General features: G+C 40.6%; 1 protein-coding gene across 2 annotated transcripts in view; it reads right to left on the bottom strand.

Annotated features, from left to right (window-relative positions):
- Nucleotides 1–14,500, bottom strand: part of LOC130856475 (basic salivary proline-rich protein 3-like) — a 123,074-nt gene that overhangs the window by 94,048 nt on the left and 14,526 nt on the right. Inside the window, exon 2 of one of the 2 annotated variants that reach the window (XM_057740837.1) lies at nt 6,738–6,854. The exons of the other annotated variant lie outside the window; for it this stretch is intronic. The gene's annotated coding sequence lies outside the window, so the exon portion shown is untranslated. The remainder of the gene's footprint in view (nt 1–6,737; nt 6,855–14,500) is intronic. 2 annotated transcript variants of the gene reach the window in all.

Genomic DNA, 14,500 nt, shown 5'->3' with positions numbered 1-14,500 from the left:
GCTCTGTAAGTCCCCCTCATGGCCAGGAAGGTGGACGTGTTCTGACGCCCAGCATCCTAGCAATTATATGGCACTCTAATCTTCCCTGCTTTAACCTGCAGCCCCCATCCACGCAGCATACTAAGAACACTGAGCTACTGTCACAAGGAGCTTGACACGCTGTTCCAAGGCCAAAGAGGAAGCAAGGGGGCTAGAGAGATGAATGAAGAACAATAGAACTAGAGAAAGAGATGCAGAGGAAAGAAGAGGCTGATTTTTAAACTGGAGCCTGAAATACAAATGCACGTGTAAATGGGGGAACACTAGAAAAGAGAGAGATTTTAATAAAAGACACCCCCTACACACACACACACACACACACACACACACACACACACACACACGCCCTTTGATGGCTGCCGGCAAGAGGCAGCGCAGCCTCTACCCTCTCTTGCCCTCTCAGGTTTGGGAAAAGGAATTTGGTTTCCAAATACAAACTGAACTTTTTATTGCCATGCCACGTCCCTGGTTCTCTACAAAGCATTTAAGTCCAGCTGTTTGGCTGCATTTCAAGAGGCACTGGAATAAGAAAGGCTTTTCACATGTGTTCTTGCTTATTTGGCTGGGTGTGGGAGACAGGGTTTCTGAAGGATCCGGAAATCTAGCATAGATGGGGCAATGTGGGGGGTCGCTCTGGACATCGAGTAAATAGTGCATGACACACCACACACACACATGCTCTACACACCACACACATACCCGATGCTCATATATACCCATACCACACACACACTACACACACGGTACGTACACACACACCCCCCCCCCACACACACCCCCACACACACAGTGCCATTTAACCTTCAGAAAGAGAAACACAGTAATAGGTAGGATCTGCCTTAAACACTTCTAAGAACCTAAGTAAAATTACAAATCCTAGAATTATAATATTTTGCAATTATTTAAGCCAACCTCTCTATATTGCAGGCAATGAAGTTGGGGTTTAGCCAGAAGTCAGAGGCTGGTGCGCTTTCCTCCCATCTCAGTGCTAGGGAAGCCCTCGCTGTGTCTCTCCTAGAGTTTTAGGAAGACCCACACTGACTGAGACTGCAGCCGCAGTCATGCTGACACACTCATCTGTGCGACTGCTGTTTTGACTTGAGTTTAAAGAAAAAGAAAGGAAGGAATTTGTGACTTCCTCTCATTACCCATGCAGAAAACCATGGGCTTCCTTGTGCTCCCAACATATGCAATCTCATCGTTTATTTTTCAATTTGAGCACCAAATCCAGATCCTAAAACCCCAAGGATGAAGTTGCTGTGGCAGCTGAGGCTCAGAGCAAAGTGAAACAATGTAGGCCACAAGGAAATCTCTCTTGTCACCCAGATGCCCTCAGTCCTCACACTCAGAGGTTACCCTTCACTTTGGGGCCCAAGAGACAGTGTCTGAGCCCCTGAACCACATACTCAGGGGGCCGGCCTCTCACTGGATCCTCTACCCAAGGCGTCCTGGGATGCCTCAAGAAGGCAGACCCATGGATCTTTGCATGGATGGTGCCACCCAGGAGCCCTGCTGGTCACTGGCTATTTCATCACCGGTTCCTCCCGGCCGCCCTGAGTCTGCTTAGACAAGGCACTTCCGCATCAAGTCAACTTTTGAATCCGGGGCCCAGAGAGAGAAAGAAACCAATTTCCCCTCAACCCTGTCTTCCAGGAGCTCGGGCTGCTTCACAATCAGGTTAATCATTTTCTACAGAGACACAGCTCTGCACACCAAGAGGAACTTCTGCACCTGGAACCAGAAAGGCTCCCGCCCCCTCGCCCCACCCCGGTCCAGCCTCACCTTAGTTCCTCTGATGGGTCTTCCTCTCCACACCACCCTCAGCCCTTTCAGGGCCAAGGACCTTCTGTTGTGGAGGGGCTTACAAGTGTCCCAGGCTGTTGTTGAAGGAGTCTGCAGGGCTGTGGATGGAGCTCAGCAAAGGTCCTGGCCGTGGGAAATCTTCTTTTCCATGTTGATGGGAGACCCTCGCCAAATGGCAGGTGCATTAGTCTGCTAGGGCCGCCATAACAGAATACCCCAACTGGGTGGCTTACACAACAGAAATTAATTTTCTCACAGTTCTAGAGGCTAGAAGTCCAAGATCAAGGTGTCAGCAGATCTTGTTTCTCCTGGGGCCTCTATCCTTAGCTTGCAGATGTCTGGGATGTCTGCATCTTTGCTATGTCCTCATATGGTCCTTCCTCTGTACACACACAACCCTGGTATATCTTTTTGTGCCTACATTTTCTCTTTTTATAAGGATGCCAGGCAGATTGGATTAGGGCCCACCCTAATGGCCTCATTTTAACTTAATCACCTCTTTAAAGGCCCCATCTTCAAGTAGGGGGATTCAACATAGGAATGAGGGGAGGGGACACAATTCAGCCCATAGTAACAGAAGAAGACCCTCCACGTGGCTCCTCTGCCTGGCACACAAGTGATATTCCCAGTCAAATGGTGCAGGATGGCCCTTGTAGCAAGGCCCCCCCAGCTCTCTCCCTGTCCAGGGCAGGAGACCCTGAGTAGTTTCCCTGGAGAGTAGGGGGCTGGGCAAAGGATGGCGTTCCCTTTCTCACCTTTGCTGTCTGTGCCATGGCCATAAACTCTGTGCACCTGGGCCCTTGGAGCCCTGTCTTTTGATTTGCAAAAACCTGGTTTGGAAGTTTACAATAACCTCAATATCAGTATTTTCTTCTTTTTGTATTCTTACTATAACAAGCCAACTAAAGGAAGAACCCAGAATGCAAGGGGAGGAAGAACAGCACAAAGATTAATATTCCAAGACCTCCTTCCTTTGTACTTTTTAATATAGAGCTCTTCAAGATTCATAGTCCTAATCTGGGGGTCTAATTTCAGAGCACTCCCATTATACTTTTCTTAATGATGACCAAAGACTCGAGAAACAGGAGGTTGGAAACTTTGACCAAGACTAACTGTGAGGATGAAATCAGATAATGGCTGAGTATCAAAGTGGCTGGCACAGAGCAGAACCTAAATCTAAACCTCTCTGTACCTCGATTTGCTCATCTATGAAATGGGGATAATTATTAGGTACACAGGTTATTTTAATGCAGAAACCTCATGCTTCACATAGTAGATGCTCAATAAATATTCATTAAACTTTTAAAAGCTTCTATTTTTTCAGGACTCTGAATTATATCCAGTAGTGTCCAGATTTAGAGCAATGATTACAAGAGCAGCATTGTAATTCCTTGGGGTTTATATAGTGTATAATTTCTCCTTTCCCTGGAGGCCTTCATATCAAGTCTTCGAATCAAGTACTACTTGGTTTTATTTTATATATATATATTTTTCTCTTTCAGCCTACAAAGACAGAAGTAGTGACTCCAGAATTTCTATATAGGAGGTATCAACTGGAGTAAAAAGAAAAGTAGTCCAGGGGACTTGAGGAGGCATTTACATAAAATATAGCTGTTTTATACATTCACATGCAGATTTTTATGTGAACATGTCTTGATTTCTCTGGGATAAATGTCCAGGAGTATAGTTGCTGGGTAGTATGGTAGCTGCATGTCATTTTTTAAAGAAACCACCAAACTGTTCTCCAGAGTTCCTGAGCCACTCAGAATTCCCACCAGCAATGAGTAAGGGATCCAGTTTTTTCACATCCTTGCCAGCATTTGGTAGTGTTGTCACGACTTTTTATTTTAGCCAGTCTGATAGATGTGTAGTGATATCTCACTGTGGGTTTAATTTGCCTTTCCCTAATGGCTAGTGATATTAAACATATTTTCAGATGTTTATTTGCCATCTGTATGACTTCTTCGGTGAAATGTCTCTTCATGTCTTTTACCCATTTTCTAATTGGATTCTCTGTTTTTTTTACTGCTAAGTTTCAGGAGCCTATTATGTATTCTAGATATTAGTCCTTTGTCAGATATACAGTTTGCAAATTTTTTCTCCCACTGTAATTCTTTTCATCCTCGTCCCAGGGCCTTTTGCAAAAGAAAAATTAATTCTGATGAAGTCCAATTTATCAATTTTCACTCTTATGAATTATGCTTTAGTGACAAGTCTAAGAACTCTCTACCTAGCCCAAGATCCTTGCACTATGTTTCTTTCTAAAAGTTTTATGGTTTTATATTTTACTTTTAAAATCTATGATCCATTTAAAGTTTATTTTTGTATAAGGTGTGCAACTTAAGTCAAGGTTCAGTTTTTTAGCCTATGGATGTCCAATACAGCACAATTTATTGAAAAGTCTATCTTTCCATCATTGAACTGCTTTTGTACATTTCTCCAAAATCAGTTGGACATACTAGGGTGGGCTTGTTTCTGGGTTCTCTGTTCTGCTCCTTCACCATTATCACATCATCTTGATTACTGTAGCTGTATAATACATCTTGAAATCAGGTAGACTGAGTCTTCCTACTTAATTCTTCTTTTCCAAAATTATTTTAGCTATCCTAGTTCCTTTGCCTTCTGATATAAAATTTAGAATACTCTTGTTATATCTACAAAAGCTTCTGAAATTTTGATAGGAGTTGTGTCAAGCCTCTATACCAGTTTGGGAAGAATTTACATCTTTACTTTGTTGAGTCTTCTCACCCATGGAAGATGGTATGTTTTCCATTAATTTAGATATTCTGTGGTATTTTTCATCAGTGCTACGCAGTTTTCACTATAAAGTCCTGAATGTATAATATTAGGTTTACACTTAAGCATTTCTCTTTTTTTAAGGAATTATAAATGATATTGTATTTTTAATTTCAGTGACCATGGTTCTATATTTCATATAGAAATATGACCTATTTTTGCATGTTCTTTTGCATCTATTTTGCATCTTGTACCCTGTACACCCTGTATTCTGTGACCTTGCTGAACTTACTGCTTCTGGGCGGGTTTTTTTGGTGTGAATTCCTTGGAATGTTCTACATAGTCAATCATGTTATCTGCAAATAGGGATAGTTTTATTACTTCTTTACTTACCCATATGCCTTTTATTTCCTTTTCTTACATTATTGCATTAATTTTTTTTCTTCCAGTCTATTTCTCTCTATCATTCAGACTGGGTAATGTCTATTGTTCTCTCTTCCAATTCACTGATTCTTTCCTCTGTCTCCTCCATTCAGCTGTTGAGTCCACTCACTGAGTTTTTTGTTTTCTTTTTGTATTTTTCAGTTCATTTGGTTCTTCTTTGTATGCTTCTATTTTTTGTATTTCTTTTCTGAGATTTTCTGTTCCTTTGCTGAGGTTTTCTTTTTCTTTTCTTTTTTTTTTTATTTTACTTTTTTCAAGTATGTTCATAATTGCTGTTGAAACATATTTTATCACAGCTGCTTAAAATCCTGGTCAGATAATTCTAGAAATCACTGTCATCCTGCTGTTGGCATCTATGGGTTGCCTTTTTTCATTCAGTGTGAGATCTCCCTGGTTCTTGGTATGATGAGTGGTTTCTGATTGAATCTTAGACGTGTTCATATTATGTTACGAGACTGGATCTTATTTAAACCTGTTTTAGCTGGCTTTTTCTGACACAGCTCTGGCAGGTGAAAGAGAGGAATGCTATCTCATGACTCCCAGGTGGAGGGAGAAGTCCAGGTTCCCCCACTCAGCCAGTGAAAAGGGAGGGGGATGTTCTTTGTGACTGCTGGGCAGGGGTAGGAGTTCCAGGTCCTCACATGGTCGTCACTGACATTGTGGTGGGGATGGCCTCATCACAGCTGTGTGATGAAAGTCCTGACTCTTCTCTAGGCCTCCTCTGACACCTTCCCCAGCAAGGAAGGAGATAGGTACCTAGTTACTACTAGATGGAAGTAGAAGTCCAGGCTACCTATGTGGTCTTTACCCAAGAACCCATAGTTTGTAAGTTGTTGAGATGAGACTCAAGTCCAAGTATCTTAGTCTGCAAAGTCCAACATCTTAACTGCTCCATTATAATGCTAGAAACTGTGATTATAACTTCATACAAATTATTTTATATATGGCCAAAGACTGGGGAGTTATGGATGCATGAAAACAGTAATTCTGCTGGAGAGAAATATAATAAATGACCCTCTTGATTTAAAAAATATTTTAAAGTACTTTTGCCTCCAGGGAAATGGAGCAGACATACTGTTTTCTATTCCTCCCACTAGGTACTTCTGAAAACTCTGGATATTATATATAAACCAAACGTAAGAAAACTCTGAAAGGTAGAGAGAAGAAGGCAGGCAGGCTGGGCACCTCAGGGCCTGAGGAGTGACAGCAGTGTGTTCTCTGGTTTATGCTTAACCTTCATAAGCCTGTATTCCTCACACATGAAATGGAGATACGAATAGTACCTCACGAGGTTAAGAGGATTCAGGGAGAAAACTAATGTTAAATACTTGTCACAGGGGTTGGCCTGTAGGAAGTGCTTCACGTTAGAACCACCACTGCTATTAGCTGTCATATACAGTTATGGGCCAAGCACTTTTAATGCAAGGAAATCCCTGTTCCCCGTGAGCTGCTTTATCATTTTCAAGTTTGCCATTTCCATTTGGGTTGATTCCACTAACATCTGTGAGGCAGTAGATTTTGCAGCTTTTTTCTAAAGCTTATGGTGTTCAGCTGCTCTAAATGACAGTCCACTGGCTCCACCAGAATGATCTGGAGCCCTCGTTACAAACACAAACTTCCAGGACCCACCAACCTACTGAATCACAAAATTCCTGGTAGACTCAATACAATCCCTTTCATTCTTAACATTCCTGGACTGTTTCCCCTTTGCTTACCCTTTTGCTTTCTTGCTGACTTCTGTGATTTGGAATGCTTCTTTCTTACTTCTCTCTGAAATTCCAGTTTAATAAAATTTCCTCCGAGTAAAGAATACGTTCTCCTATCCAGATTCCCTAAAAACAAATCAAGTAATGGCATTAATATTCTGTTTTGTTTCCATTTGAAAGCTAAATTATGTAAATTACATAGTTTTTCATAACATTCAAAAGTTGAATTCAGAGAGACCTCAGATCTATCATCTTGCATCTATTCGTGAGGGCTCATATTACTGGCCACTCTAAAATATCTTAATGCCAGAATATCTATGCTGAATATTTTCCATGTGTCCTTCCATATCCACTTACCTGTCTTTTTCATCCTGCTGAGGGCTTCAGGAGACTGACCTTTATAGACTGCATTAACTACCCTCTGGCAGTTGGGCTGGGTCAGAGGGAAGCACCCCAGGAAATCAGAGGGTGAGGAGAAATCGTCAAGGTCACTGTCAGGACATTCATTTCCTGTTCCCTTTCTGCTGGGTCACCATGGATTGACTGTGTCTCCCTTTCAAAGGTCATAGCCCTACAAATGTCAGGCAGCAATTTCCTATAACTGTCCCTCTGGGTTCCATGATCTGCCCCCCCCCCCCCAAAATGGTACCATTGTTGCTAGCCCTTGGTACTACACCATGCCCTGTTAACTAACCTTGACACATCACACCTTTGTAAATAGCCCCTTTATTAAGCACTCCTCACCATGCTGAAGATTAAGACCTTGACTGACAGAATATCCTACCTAATTCTGTGTTTTCTTTCAACATTCCAAGGGCAACTTCCATAAGCCTTTCATTTTAAAAAGTGAAAAAATGTGTGATCAACAAGTTTACATTTATACAAGTATCAACAGGACTTCGCTACGAGAGAAGGAACAATTAGTAAAAAAAAAAAAAAAAAGTCAATATTTAGCCTCAATTGTTATCAAAACACAAATTAAGCAACAATGAACTTTCTTTTCTGCCAGTCAGTTCCCATTTTGCTGGCAAAAATATAAGAAATAATGAGATCACTAGCTCTGGTGAGGATACAGTGACCGCTACACTCATACTTTGTTAGCAGGTATAACCCCTGGAAACGATGTTAATTGACACAACTCTTCAAAAGCCACTCAGCAGCATATTTTGAAAATCATTCACTGTTCATACCCTTTGACACAATAATTCTGCCACTGATAGTTCATCTAAGAGGAGATAATTTATAAAAATTAAAGGGCTACATTAATGTTTAAGTTAATTAGATAATTATTTAAAGTAAAGCAGAAAAAAAGATTGGAAATGCTTAGATGTCCACTGATTGGAAAACTGTTGAGTAAAGAAAATGAAAATTAAGAAAATTAACAACGAGCGGAAATTCTTAGGGTATAATGCTAAGTTCAAAACCACACTTCGAAATTGTAATGATAAATGCATGTGTCAAGGACTAAAATGGAACCACTAAAATAAAAGGAACTTATTTTTTTATTTTTTTAATTTATTTTTTTTAATTTTATTTATTTATTTATTCTTTTTAGGGGGGTACACCAAGTTCAATCATCTGTTTTTATACACATATTCCCGTATTCCCTCCCTCCCTTGACTCCCCCCCCACCCTCCCCGTCCCAGTCCTCTAAGGCATCTTCCATCCTCGAGTTGAACTCCCTTTGTTATACAACTTCCCACTGGCTATCTATTTTACAGTTAGTAGTATATATATGTCTGTGCTACTCTCTCGCTTCGTCCCAGCTTCCCCTTCACCCCCCGCCCCCTCCCATACCTCGAGTTCTCCAGTCCATTCTCTGCACCTGCGTCCTTGTTCTTGTCATTGAGTTCATCAGTACCATTTTTAGATTCCGTATATGTGAGTTAGCATACAATATTTGTCCTTCTCTTTCTGACTTACTTCACTCTGTATGACAGACTGTAGGTCTATCCACCTCATTACATATAGCTCCATCTCATCCCTTTTTATAGCTGAGTAATATTCCATTGTATATATATGCCACATCTTCTTTATCCATTCGTTTGTTGATGGGCATTTAGGTTGCTTCCATGTCCTGGCTATTGTAAATAGTGCTGCAATAAACATTATGGTACATGTTTCTTTTGGGATTATGGTTTTCTCTGGGTATATGCCCAGTAGTGGGATTACTGGATCATATGGTAGTTCTATTTTTAGTTTTTTAAGGAACCTCCAAATTGTTTTCCATAGTGGCTGTACCAACTTACATTCCCACCAACAGCGCAGGAGAGTTCCCTTTTCTCCACACCCTCTCCAACATTTGTTGTTTCTAGATGTTTTGATGATGGCCATTCTGACTGGTGTGAGGTGATACCTCATTGTGGCTTTGACTTGCATTTCTCTGATGATTAGTGATGCTGAGCATCTTTTCATGTGTTTGTTGGCTATCTGTATGTCTTCTTTGGAGAAATGTCTATTTAGATCTTCCGCTCATTTGTGGATTAGGTTATTTGCTTTTTTGGTATTAAGCTGCATGAGCTGCTTGTATATTTGGGAGGTTAATCCTTTGTCCGTTGTTTCATAGGCAACTATTTTTTCCCATTCTGAGGGCTGCCTTCTAGTCTTGTTTATGGTTTCTTTCGCTGTGCAAAAGCTTTTAAGTTTCATGAGGTCCCATTTGTTTATTCTTGATTTTATTTCCATGATTCTAGGAGGTGGGTCAAAAACGATCTTGCTTTGATGTATGTCATAGAGTGTTCTGCCTATGTTTTCCTCTAGGAGTTTGATAGTGTCTGGCCTTCCATGTAGGTCTTTAATCCATTTGGAGTTTATTTTTGTGTATGGTGTTAGGAAGTGTTCTAATTTCATTCTTTTACATGTTGCTGTCCAATTTTCCCAGCACCACTTATTGAAGAGGCTGTCTTTTTTCCATTGTATATTCGTGCCTCCTTTGTCAAAGATAAGGTGCCCATATGTGTTTGGGCTTACTTCTGAGTTCTCTATTCTCTTCCATTGATCTTTCTTTCTATTTTTGTGCCAGTACCATACTGTCTTGATCACTATGGCCTTGTAGTAGAGTTTGAAGTCAGGAAGCCTGATTCCACCAACTCCATTTTTCCTTCTCAAGATTGCTTTGGCTATTCGGGGTCTTTTGCGTTTCCATACAAATCGTAAGATTTCTTGCTCTAGTTCTGTGAAAAATGCCATTGGTAATTTGATAGGGATTGCATTGAATCTGTAAATTGCTTTGGGTAGTACAGTCATTTTCACGATGTTGATTCTTCCAATCCAGGAACATGGTATGTCCCTCCATCTGTTTGTGTCGTCTTTGATTTCTTTCATCAATGTCTTAAAGTTTTCTGCATACAGATCTTTTGCCTCCTTAGGCAGGTTTATTCCTAGGTATTTTATTCTTTTGGTTGCAGTGGTGAATGGGAGAGTTTCCTTAATTTCTCTTTCTGCTCTTCCATTGTTAGTGTATAGGAATGCAAGAGATTTCTGTGCATTAATTTTGTATCCTGTTACTTTACTAAACTCATCAATTAGTGCTAGCAGTTTTCTGGTAGAGTCTTTAGGGTTTTTTATATATAATATCATGTCATCTGCAAAGAGTGACAATTTGACTTCTTCTTTTCCAATTTGTATTCCTTTTATTTCTTTTTCTTCTCTGATTGCTGTGGCTAAAACTTCCAAAACTATGTTGAATAATAATGGTGAGAGTGGACACCCTTGTCTTGTTCCTGTTCTTAGAGGGAATTCTTTCAGTTTTTCAGGAATTTATTTTTAAGATGAGAGAATTATGGTTGAGTATTTCTCTGTTTCATTAATTTTGTCTACATAACTAATTTTTTAAGGGGTCAAAGGATACCTCACTAAGATAATAATATATGTACACTATAGTATGTATTACAGTAATATAATATACTCTATTATACACCATTATATACCATACTACATGGTATTACATTTCGCACTTACCTATAGCATGGAGGCAATGTAATCATCATTTCATACACAAGGAAACTGAGGCTCTGAGAGGTTAAGTAAACTGGCTCAAGAACACCATGTAAATCAAAAGTGGAGCAGAGAGTCAGGCATAAAGCCTGCAGTAGCACTGAATGCTATAAGATCTGGCCCCTGACCCAATGCACCCTGCTACAGGCTTTCCTCCCCTACTTTCATAACACAGTTCTTGACTGTTCTGCTCCTCTGATCATCCCTGCTGAATCCCAAGAGCATGAGCCTGGAATGAAGGCATTTCCACAGCTCTAATCTTGGCTTTCCTCCTCTTCAGATTTCATCCCTTAGAACACTGAGCTATCCCCAGAGCTGTAACTCCATCTCTCCATAGATCCAGACCCCTTCATTCTCTTGCATTTGAAACCTGCATTTCCAACTGCCTGGTTGGCCTGCACATATGTTGGCATCTCAACTTAAACACACCCAAGACCAGAGCACCCTCTTCCTTCAAAGTACTTTCTTGCCCCCTAATCTTCAACCTTCATTATGATACCATCCTTCTCCCTAGTGATCCAGGCATAAAAACTCTTTGAATTCCTCCATTCTATACCACCTTCACATTCCATCACTTGCCAAGGCATGTAGATTCTTGCCTCACTTTGTTTATTGCATCCTTCTCCACCTTTTCCACTCCTGCTGCCTCTCCCCAAGTACTGGTCTCATAAACTTTCAACTGGACTGTCATAATACTTACAATTCTTTTGGACTCATAAATTCTTACCACTAGTTTTTGCATCAGAAGTACAAACACACACACATACATTGCCAGGCCCAAGGCACACCTACTGGATCAGAACCTTTAGAAGTGCAATAGAGTTGGGAATTTCTTTTTAATCTCCAAATGATTCTGATATGTAGACAGGTTGAAGAGACCCTGACTTATTGATTCCTGGCCTCTAGTTTTTTCTTGAAGCACCCTCTTCCCCAAATATTGATCCAGGTCATACGTTGCTTTCAGAAATGTTCCCAAAGCGTCCGCTAACATCATTCTTTTCAAAGAGCTCCAATGGCTCCCCACTGGCCCTGCAGCACTTTCCTGCTATCAGGTGTTATGACTGAAGGAGGGTGGGAGGAATTCTGGATTAAGTTTAACCAGTTCCTTTAAAGCAGAATTTCTCAGCCTTTAATAAGCAATTATACAGTGTGAACTTTCAAGAAGAAAGGATATATGTATAGTTTCCAAATTTATCTCACCATGGAACCTTTCTTTTGTGAAACATCTCATTGCTCTAGGGTTCTAAGACAGCTTTTGGGAAAGGCTAGCACGGGATGAATTCCAAACTCCTGAACCTGGCCCAAGTCAGTCTGTGGTCAAACCCTAGCCTGCCTTTCCAGCCTTGCCACGCACAGCTTCCAAATACCCCACCCAGACTGAACCATCCACTCTTCTATCAACACATCTTGTTCTTTCTCTCTTGAGGTAGAAAGGATTTTATCAAGACAGTCAAACAGGAGTCCACCACTCCGAATTCTTGTCCTCTCAGTCCACAGGCCCATTTCTATATACCAAACTAAATATACACTTGCACAATTTAAACTGACCTTCAGCTAGAAAAAAAAGTCCAGGTTTCCCTTTGACATCAAAGAATGGTATCCACAATGCACGTGTACACACACTCACATGCATGTTTACAGATGTGTACACACTAAGGAAGTCTTGATTATTTGGTGCTGCAGGGTATGAAACTGATTGTTGTCCTTGATATTCTTATTTGTTTACTAGAGAAACTTATTGGATTATTGGGAAATAATGACATAAATATGACCAGGCACTACCCAGACAGACTCCATAAAGTTTTCTTCTTCTACTCAATCTCTGCAAAGTTGAGACCATCAGACACATAGCTCTTTGACTTTTGGGTTACAGTGATCACTGAAAGCAACTCAAGGATTAAAAGAGGAATTTCAGAATTTTCTTTCTTTCTTGTGTTTAATCAAATCCTCAGGATATTTGAAATTTGATCTTCCTCAAACCCTAAGTGCAGTGACTTCTTGGGACAACTGAGCCCCTCTTACTTAGAAGCAGGCCCCTTACACAAGTCTCCATGATAAGAAAATTAGGCAACATGTATCAGTGCTTCCATTGTGTGAAACAGAAAGCAAATTAAAGTGCCTAAAACAAGCAGCTTATTTCCCTTGCATAAGAATTGCGGAGATGGCACTCCAGGTTAGCCATCAAAGGGTCCCTGATATCATCAAGGACCAGATTCCTCCTAACTTTTTGGTCTACCATGATTAGCGTGTAGCTTCTGCCCTCATTAGGTCCATGCTCCAGTAAGAAAGAAGGAGGAAGAACAGAGAATTAAAGGCACAGGCCTGCTCTTTATGGGGAAAACAGTGGCTTTTTTGAAAGCCCCATCAATTAGGCTTCCATTGAAATCACACTGATATTACATGACTACCGTGACAGCAAGGAATTCTGGGTAATAGATCTTTCTAGCTGGCAAGTTAGCCGCTCACCTCAATTAGGTTCTTTTTGTAAGGAAAGGAAAAGGGGGGATTAGATATTAGGTAATCAGCAGGAAGTATCTGATGTAAAGGAAGCACCAAGCTACCTGCACCACTAGCAGAGTCCTTGTAATTTCTATATGGATGTAACCCCAAAAATCAGGCATCTCAAAAGCATCTAAATAAATGCCTGGCTCTGTTTACCTGCTTGTATTGCAATGTGCATACACACCCAGTTTATCTTCGGGAGTTCTGTCTCTCTACGCAACGTTTAGCAAATTGCTTACACGGGAATTACTGAACATTCCTGAGATCTTCTAGCCACTAAGCACTTAAAATAAACTTTCAGCAAATGAAACATAAAGCATAGTATGTTCTGAAAATTGAAGTTGTTATAAAAGTTGATCTGGAAGAACTTTTGCCCAGGGACAAAAAGATTGATAGACATTTGAGTGACAAGTTTTTTAGTGAATTCCACTAAACCATGCATTTACACACAGCATGAAGAGGGGAAGCACTGTCTTCCTTATCTTGCTGCTACTGAATTCACTATAGGTTTTTAGTAGAAAATGTTTTAAAAGAGTCCAGTATGAGCTGATCATGTATAAAATGACTTGGATTTAAGAATTTGGGCAAGCTTCAGACATAACTTCCCAACAAGGCAGACAAAAGAAATGTTAACAGCAAATAACTGGCCTAGTGAAAAGGAACAACTCATTCTTTCTGTAAAGATCCAAAAGAAATAACCATTAAAGATACAATCATTTTCCAAATTGCTTTATTGCAGTTTCATGCAAGGCTTTCAGGAGCTTTGCACTTGTGTGGTGTGACAGCCAAGCCAAGAGAATTGAGCTGGCATCCTTCTCCCTCTGTGATTCAGGCCAGGTAGCTCTTTTCAGCAGCACTTGTTAATCTTGTTAAATCGTAAGTGCCTCTTGGTTTTATGAACCATGCTCACTTTCCCTTCCAGCCCTCACTGACCTTGCTTTGTGTGGCTTGAATGTCATCTCATGAAAGAGGTGCACAGTTAATTCTAGAACACAAGGCTGAAGAGTGTGTGTGTGTGGCTTGCATCACAGGGGAGAGGCACGGGGCCAAGGGTCAATATCAGATGACCATCAATTTATTTTAGATCTATCTGTGACCAAATATCTTTCAGAGATTGAATTTTGGTGACCTGGATGTTGCATTTCGTCTTTGTTTTTTAGAAGAAGAAAATAAATTTATCCTAGGTTGGTTCAGCTGAGTGGAGACACATCACAAACGAGAGCAGAAAATGTATTTAGTTGGTCCAGTAGCATCTATAAAACTATCAGATGCAT

The sequence above is a fragment of the Hippopotamus amphibius genome, chromosome 7 (genome assembly GCF_030028045.1).
Source record: "Hippopotamus amphibius kiboko isolate mHipAmp2 chromosome 7, mHipAmp2.hap2, whole genome shotgun sequence".
NCBI classification, from domain to species: Eukaryota; Metazoa; Chordata; class Mammalia; order Artiodactyla; family Hippopotamidae; genus Hippopotamus; species Hippopotamus amphibius.
Note: the sequence above shows the minus strand (reverse complement) of the source record. Positions and strands in the feature narration are given on the sequence as shown.